Genomic DNA, 8,623 nt, shown 5'->3' with positions numbered 1-8,623 from the left:
CTAACTTGGCACAGAAATGCTTGAGTCCAGCTGCCATTTTGAAAGCCATATTTGACATTTGAAAGCCGTGTTTGGGTTTGGGTTCTTTACATGGTGCGTTAATTTCAAAGTGCTTTCACACACAGTATCCCATTTGATCCTGTTTATTGGTGCAACAAATAACAAATCCCTTCCATTGACTTGTCTACTCCATGTCTTCAGTTTCTTCCTTCTCATTCTCTGTTAAATCTCCTTGGTCATGTTTTTAGGCCTACCACTCTGTATAACTGCTCTGTAAATGGTCACCCTGACTTGGATGTGGCTAAGTCCAGTCATCAATTCTCAGTCTTCTCATTTTACTTGACCCATTTGAGCCATTTGACACAGGTGGTTGCTCTTTCGTTCTTGAAATTCTTTCTTCATTTGGCTTCAAGAATGTCACACTTGCTTGGCTTTCTTCTGACCTCACAGGCAGCTCCATCGCCTTGACTGTTACCTTTACATCTCTCTGATGTTTAACCTTGAAGATTTCTAGATCTTAGATCTCAGGCGTCTTTTTTTTTTTTTTTTTCAAATCTATAATTCACTTGATTTCACCAAGTCCTGTTGTTTTAAATATTATTGATAGGCTAACAATTCTATGAGCCTGGACCTCTGCTGTTAATTTCAGACTTATGTATCCAACTGCCTACACATTTCAAATTGGCTGTCTGAAAAGCACCTCCAACGTTACATACCCAAACTGAGCCCCTGAACTTCCCCTCTAAACATGGCCCTCTGTGGTCTTCTCCATTCCAGTTAATAACAGTGTCATTCTTCCATTCCCTAAGACCAGAGACCTCAGGGACAGCCTCATTTCTCTTTAACAGCCCACAGCAAAGATTTTCATCTCCAACCTCAAGTGGCATCCAGAATGTGACCGTGTCTCCCCATCTCCACTCTTGTCAATCTGGTCTGTATACCACCGTCTCCTGCCTGGATTATCTCCAAAGTCTCACTATGGGCTCAGCACAGTCTGACTGCCACAGAGTAGTCAGAGTGATTCTGCTCCAATAGAAATCAGATCATGTCATTCCTCTACTCAAAGTGACTCCCACTTACCCAGAAAAAAAGCCAGCATCTTTGTAATGGTTTTGAAGGCCCAGTGCAACGTGGCATTCCTCTGGCACCACTGATGAGTCTCTTTTCACTTCATTGCATGCCATCCATCCTGCCGCCACGCTGTGTCATTCAATTCCAGGTGACATGCCTGCCCTGTGATTTTGCATTTGCTTTTCCTTGGGATGTTTTTCCCTTGGATACCCTCGTGTCTTCCTCCTCTACCTCTTTTACACTTTTACTCAAAAATCTCCTTCCCACTGAAGTTTTCCCCGATCATCCTACTTAAACATGCACCCCCTAATTTTCCTATTTCCTTTTAGTCCTGAACTTTTTCTCTGTGGCACTGAACACCACCTACCATACTGCATATTTTACTTACTTATACTGTTGATTGTCTGTCTTGTCTTAAACTGTTAGATCAATGAGGGTAGGAATTTTAATTTTAATTACTATATCACCTAGCATCTAGAACAGTGCCTGGCATGTAGGACACACTCTATTTTTTTTAATTTGAAGATACTTTATTAAGACCAATGGTTTTCCATTGCATTTATTTATAAACTCTCACTAGTCAAAAATAAAATAAATAATAAAAATCTATATTGTCAGGAAACTTAACAACATAGCTTTGTTTTACATGTTTGTCTATTTTAAATTACTACAATTTAGACAAGTTTAATCATTATACAATATCAGAATGTTGGTCTTAAAGGTATCGATTATGTTGATAAGTAAAATAATGGTAAAAAATTATATTTCAATTTCCCCTTAAAAAAAACCCAGATACTAGTTTGTTAGTGATAGGAATTTAGAATTATTTTCTTGATCTTGGATTTTAAATATATGGAGTTAAAAAATAAATATTCTTATTCTCTCAAATAAGAGTATTACAGAAGATGAGAGTGGCTGGCATTCTGTCTTGGGAGCAGGCTGTCATATTAACTAAGCATTATGATTATTCTTTTCTCCTTTCTGTGAATGAAAGAATTGGGAACTCAGTAAGATTCAAAATGGCACCAAACATGCATGCACACCTATAGATCCTCCACATACAAAACAAATTAAAAAAAAAAAAAAAACTAAGCACAGGTATAGCATAACCAATTTGTTTGACACAAAGAAGGGTCAGGGGGAAGGGTACAAGATCAAGATTATACCAAGACTACTTGTATTTGGTAATGGTTGGTCTGGTCACTGGAGGGTTGTAACTAAGCAATCAACTTTTTAAAAAATGTGGGTTAATGTTTTATAAATGTTACTTATTTTTAAAATAATCTTGGAAGCTTTTCATTAAATATTAATTTTCATGAAGACATCAAAGTCCCCATCATTCTATCTCTAAGCTTTACATCCTATAAGAAAAGTTGAAACTGTAAAATGTCATTATATAGCAACTGGAGTGCAAAATTCTTAAAAGCAACATTAAATTAGAAAAGGCTCAGTCCCTCTCATCACAATATTGCTGGTTCCTTCAAGTTCCAATTGCTGGTTGCCAATTGCTGCTTGATAGGCCTGGAGAGAACTCAAAAAGAGTCTCTCTTCCATCCTGATGCTGCAGAGTCTGTTTTTAGATGATGCAAATTAGAAAATAAGATTCCAAGTCTCATTTGGGGATTTTACCTCCTGTAGGAAGACTTTCTGAACCCCCTAGAAGTGGTTAGATGTACCTTGCTGTGGTCAGGGCTGGCTCCATGGGTATGTTACCTGTGCAGACCTACACAGGAGGGTTTCACCATGGTGTTATGCTTTGCTATCACTGTCTTAAAATTCTTAATCTTCTTTGAACCAGGGGCTCACGTTTTCATTCTGCATGGGGACCCACACGGGCCAAGCTTTCCTGACAAGTCATAGCTGAGCTAGGGAGTGTTAAGTGAGGCTCAGGATAGACAAGGCAATAGCCAACTTCAATTATGTTTAAATGATCATAGATGAGGTTGGGTTATTGGATGGTTTTGTGATCATATTTGCATACATTTCCTGCACATGTTTGGCTATTGCTTCATTTTATGATTCATTAAATTTTGTTCTATTTCAATTGTGGTTTCAAAATTTGTTTCATTGTGTTCTGAGAGTTTTCCAAAACTCATAAATCTCAGTTTAGTGATATGGCACGTAATCCTTGGTAATACATTGGAACATTATGCTGTTCTTCTGATGAAATAGGGAAAATGCAATATCCAAATTACCACGTCCTTTTTTTTTTATTTTTGAGGAAATTTTCTTTGCCTCTGAAAAGCTGGGTTTTCAAATTTGAAATTGTTAGAACAATAATTGCATATCCAAAGGGCCTGTAAAGGCTAGATAGGTCAGGTATGTACAGGAAATAGACCAGGTGTGAATGATAGGAACCTGGCCAAAAGGAGAACAGGTGTGTCGTTTAAAGGGGCCGCTTCTTCCCGGCTCCAGCTCCCTGATGGGAAGTGCAGGCCTCCTGTTATCAGAACTTTCTTTTGCCCCCAGAGAAACTCCAAATGTAGAAATTTATGTGAAATCTCTTGGTTTGTAAAAATCTGGGCTCAAATAAGTACCATGTGATCATTCTTCTAGAGGTAATTCTTAACATGATTCCTTCTTTTTGTCCCAAAGTGCTCTGAAATATTTTTCCTTTCTCTTACCTGAAAACTTTTTAAGACAAAGAAAAAAAAAAATCCCTACAATTTCATTTTGAAACTCTTTAGAGAGAATTTCTGTAACATTTAGCACTGATGGAAAAATGCTAAATTTGAAATCCAATGACAGCAACCCACCTGGTTAGCTAACCTGTCAGTGGGAAGGGCCATTTGGTACAAATCCCGATGTTTCAGTAACCTCCAGAAACTTCTCCATCATCCTAATAATGCTGGTATGTCTCACCGCAGCACCGTGTAATAGAAATGTATGCCACATATGTAATTAAAAATTTTCTAGGAACCACATTTTAGAAAATAAAAAGAGATAGGTGAAATTAATTATAATAAAATATTTTATTTAATTCAATAAATCTGAAACATTACCATTACAGCAGGAGATCAATATAAAAATTACTAATGAGGTATTCTACATTTTTTTCTTTTCTACTAAGTCTCTGAAATTCAGTATGTATTTTATACTGGTAACACACCTCAGTCCGGATTAGCCACATTTCAGCTGCTCAATAGACACATGTAGCTAGCAGCTACCATATTGGAAAGTTCAGGTTTGATATGTTCTGCTCTGCTTATGTGCCCAAAGTCATTCAACTAGGAAGTTGGTAGATCAGTAGTTTTGCTCACTATTTTGGACTCTTTGCCCTTTTCACTACATTGACTTGTCTCTAAGTACAGAATTCTGACATCTAGCTCGGGCTTGGCGTTCGTAGGGTTTGAGAAGATTCAGGCAGAGAAGTAATGGAAACAGAAAAATAAAAGACAAGACTAGATCAAAAAATGCTGCAGGGGTAGCAGTGGTCACATTTAGAATTTCCAGGTGACAACTCCTCATAGATACAGGTGTGCCTCTGTCTTATAGTGAGAGGCGTATGAGGCTGGGTTTGTGCAAGTAATGATGGGGAAAATGGGCCTCTCTGAGAAGGCTGATATCATAACTCAGGTGGTTTGGATGTGAGGCAAAAAATGCCTGCAATGAGCAGATAAGCAAGAGGAGGACGCACCTTCACCTCCAGTTGGGGAAACCAACTCACCTGGCCATTTGAAGGATGACTGAGTGATTTACAATATCCAACTGGTGTGGGAAACTCAGGTGTCACTATGAGATACAGTGAGGGTGGACCTCAAGATAGTGGTCAGGAGACAGCAAGAGGAATTTACAGGGCAGTCCTTGGCCCCAAGTCTCTGGGCAGAGACTCTCTCTGGTGGGGTCCAGAAATGAGCCTGGGGTCTGGTGTCTCATGAATCCATCTGCCCTTGTGGGGGTGGGTGTTTCCTGACTGTACACTGAGGGAAATTGTTTTGAGCACTCTTGTGGCTCTTTAGTCCAAATGTCGTCTTAGAGGATGTAGAGTTTCTCTTCGCCCTAAAAAATGAGCAGATGTAACTTTCAACACTTTTTTTGATGGTTGTTTTTTGCTTTTCAGTGTTTGCACAGAACGGAGCACTGGTTTCTGTGAGTTGCGTTTTTGACTAGCTTGGTTCTGCATTTTGTCAATGTTGGTAATTCTGCTGCCGATTGAAAACAGAAAGTTTTTGGTTGAAAATTCTTTATTTTGGAGTTGGAATTTTCTAAACCATGATGGATGGCTAAATTGGTGTAGACACAGGATATGCTTAGGGAATGAGAAGGTTCAGGGGTTTGGGTCAAGCTGAGGAACAACCTTAGTAATTCTGATGTGAGGATGAGTTGCTAGCGGGGCTGTGAGCTTGCAGGGCACGGCTATCATTGTGACCCTGGCGGGAATCCAGGTTGCCTGAGTCCTTTTACTCATGTAATTTCTCCTGCTGGGAACTCACTCCCTTTTCTCCAATACTAATTTTTTTAAGAATTCACAGTTCTTCTCAACCCTTATTGAATCAACTCATGCAATCATTCACCCATAGATTTACTAAATATGTTCCCTCAGTGTGAAAATGTTTATTAAGCACCAAGTACCAAGCACCAGGCTAGGTGCTGGAGATTCAAAACCAAGAAGACTTTCATCTCCTTCCTCAAGAAACTCAACACCTTATGAATTCTTTCCACATCAATGCACCCAGATCAGGTCACCGTCGTCCACCCAGTCATCCCTCCATTTTATGTAATTGGCTTTGGTTTTCATTTGTGTTTTCATCCCTCAGATGTTCTTTGAAGTGACCTGTCTCCCCTGAGTGACCAGACATTTTCATTAGCAATAATTATGCTTTCTTCTTTCTTTGTAACTCTTCATAGGGCCTGATACTTAGTACAGAGCGGGACTTCATACACATTGTTAACGAAGGCCTCGGACACAGCGTTAAGCTGCTTTCCAGGGTACGTGAATGATGTCAGTTGATTATTATTTTTACACATCATCTCTGATATTGCTAATAGAGATTTGAGGGTTGTTGGGGAGGGGTGTCAATAGACATGGAAAGGGTCACCCCAATACAACCTCAGTCGTCAGTCTGTTGACTAAACACGGTTTCTATTGTCCTTTCCCTAGACCGCATATCCTAAAGACACAATCTTCTGAAAATACCGTGGTGTATTTGGCATTGATTTTTAATGACAGTGGGACTAAATTAAGGCTTTATCTATATGGGTGACTTTCCTGTGTGTTGTAACTGTTTAAGAAGTACAGCTTTAGGGAGCTCCCCTGATGAAATGCACACACGGTAACTTTCCTTCCAGCTGTCAGCGAGAATGCGGTGTTACTCAAGTGAATTTCGGTGACCTCTTACTCTAGAGGGAACCCAGTGGCAGAACACATTTTTATAAATAATACACTCTTTGCTCTGCAGTGCTGGTAATTTCTTCCTCTCTCTCGGGCTGTCAAATAACCAGGAGGCTTGTTGTTTCTTAGGACAAAGGTATTTGCAGAGGAACTGATCAAACTATTATTATTAATAATCTCATTACTGAGTCATCACCAATGCTTTGGTACATTTGCTGCTACCAAACAGTGTAGAATCTGAAAACCATGAAGGCAGACAGGAAGAAAGCAGCTTGTGAGCACAGTGGTGGGGGAATGTCTCTCCTGCCTGGGGCACACTTGTGTTTGAGAGAATCACTGCCTCTTTCCTGCAGGAATGCAACCCCTCTGGAAAGGGGCCTCTTAAAGGACTGGTCAGAGAAGCCCCCAAAGGTAGTCATGACTACAGACTACCATTGTTAATGAGATCTTTTTTTCCTGACAAGGGCACTGACATGCTCCTTGAAAAGAGGAACAAGGAAAGCTCATTACAGCCACAGACAGAGGCTCCCAGCAAATGAGAAGAGATTTTGCCCTTTGCTTTGGTGGGAAGTGGGAGGAAGGGGGGCATGGCCATGGGAGGCATCTATATTCAGAGCGTTCGCTCTCAGGATCATGGATGCAGCGCACCAGTCTTCATTCTCACACATGCCCTCCGCTTTTCCTGTCTTGAGCGAGGTGTCTGAGTGGCTAGAACATTCCGCCAAAGAGGCCACAGCTGAACTGCTTCCCATAGGGAAGAGTGACCATCACGGTTCACATTCTTTCCCAGGAGGCCCTGCCTGCAGGGAGCAAGCAGCCTTCAGTGGTCAGGTTCGCAGATCACGCACAGGACATCGAGTTCAATTCAAATGTTAAATAAACAACCCATCTTATTTTAGCCTCTGTATGTCCCAAATATTGCACGGGATATACTTATACTAAAAAATGATTGGTGACTTATCTGACATTTAGTCGGACTGGGCGTTCTGTCTTTTCATTTGGTAAATTGTTGTTTGTTAATCTGTCTCTTTGTTTGTGACCCACCATAGGGCAGAATAGGAGAGGTGGGGTCTTCAAAATACTCCTTCTATCCTCCGACAGCTGGCCCTGACCTCAATCTTCAGTGCGTATTGCCTTGGAGCAGATAATGTAGGCACACTCTGCTGCTTCCAGAAAGCTTCTGCAGAAATGCTCCTGACCTTCCTGGGTCTACCCTAACTGCCTCTGACCCCCACGTCCACATGAACGTGGGTGTGAGGTTGGCCTGAGAGGTCACCCTGTGTGGCTGGACAGGTGAGTTTCAATGGGGAGGCAGCACTGACAGCCCAGATGGCAGGGGTGGTGTGGAGCCTAAAGTTGGGGGACTGGTGTGGATGGGGTGTCCCCTCAGTGCTCTGCATCAGGGGGCAGTGTGGGGTGCTGGGCCAGGGATGCTGCCCCAGGGCTCCTTGGGGGCACCAGACAGACAGAGACTTGTCTTTGCCCCCTTCCCCTCCTTATCTCTTTTCCTCACTCTCTAGTCATTCATTTGTACTTTTCTTGCCGGGTCCCCTCCCCTGAGTGTCTGAATGGTGAATCAAGGGTTTAAAACTCTGTTTCTCACATAAGCAGTGTTTATTCTGAGAGTTTGAACCCTTCAAACCAGGTGCTCCAGAGCGCTCCCGGGAGACAGTGGGGGAACGGAGTGGGGCAGGGCTTTCTCTCCCGGTTTTGAACACAGCATCTTTGCCTGTTGAACCAGGCTTTAGGAAATTAAAGATAAAACCAAAAAATAAGAAGCACAAAAATCTGACATTTATATAATACTTCAAAGCCTATAAGCAACTTCTTATATAATATTTCATTTAATTCTAATAATTTAGGAATTGTTATAGCGCCAGGGGGCTCAGCGATTTGCCTAAGGTCACTGACTGATAAGAGAGAGCGAGCTGGTTTTTAATATTCAGGCCAACCCCTGTTTTTACCCTGCAGGGAGGAAGGCAGTGCTTACAGAGATGTGTGAAACAGTGGAGAGATGGAAAAGGGCCTGAGGACCATCCCTGTTTCTCAGTTTCATGAATACTTCTTGGTCTTGAGTTCCTGAGTGCCTGGCCAGCCCACAACAGGGTCTGGGACAGGGAGGTCTAGACAGAACCTTCTGGAAAGAGACACTGCTCAGTGTGGCTCCCCTCCCCACCCCAGACTGGGTCTGGGGCAGCCTTCTGCTTGGGCTCTTTCTTC

Source organism: Camelus dromedarius, chromosome 13 (assembly GCF_036321535.1).
Source record: "Camelus dromedarius isolate mCamDro1 chromosome 13, mCamDro1.pat, whole genome shotgun sequence".
Classification (NCBI taxonomy): Eukaryota; Metazoa; Chordata; class Mammalia; order Artiodactyla; family Camelidae; genus Camelus; species Camelus dromedarius.
The sequence above is the reverse complement of the archived record's forward strand: the minus strand, read 5'-3'. Positions refer to the sequence as shown.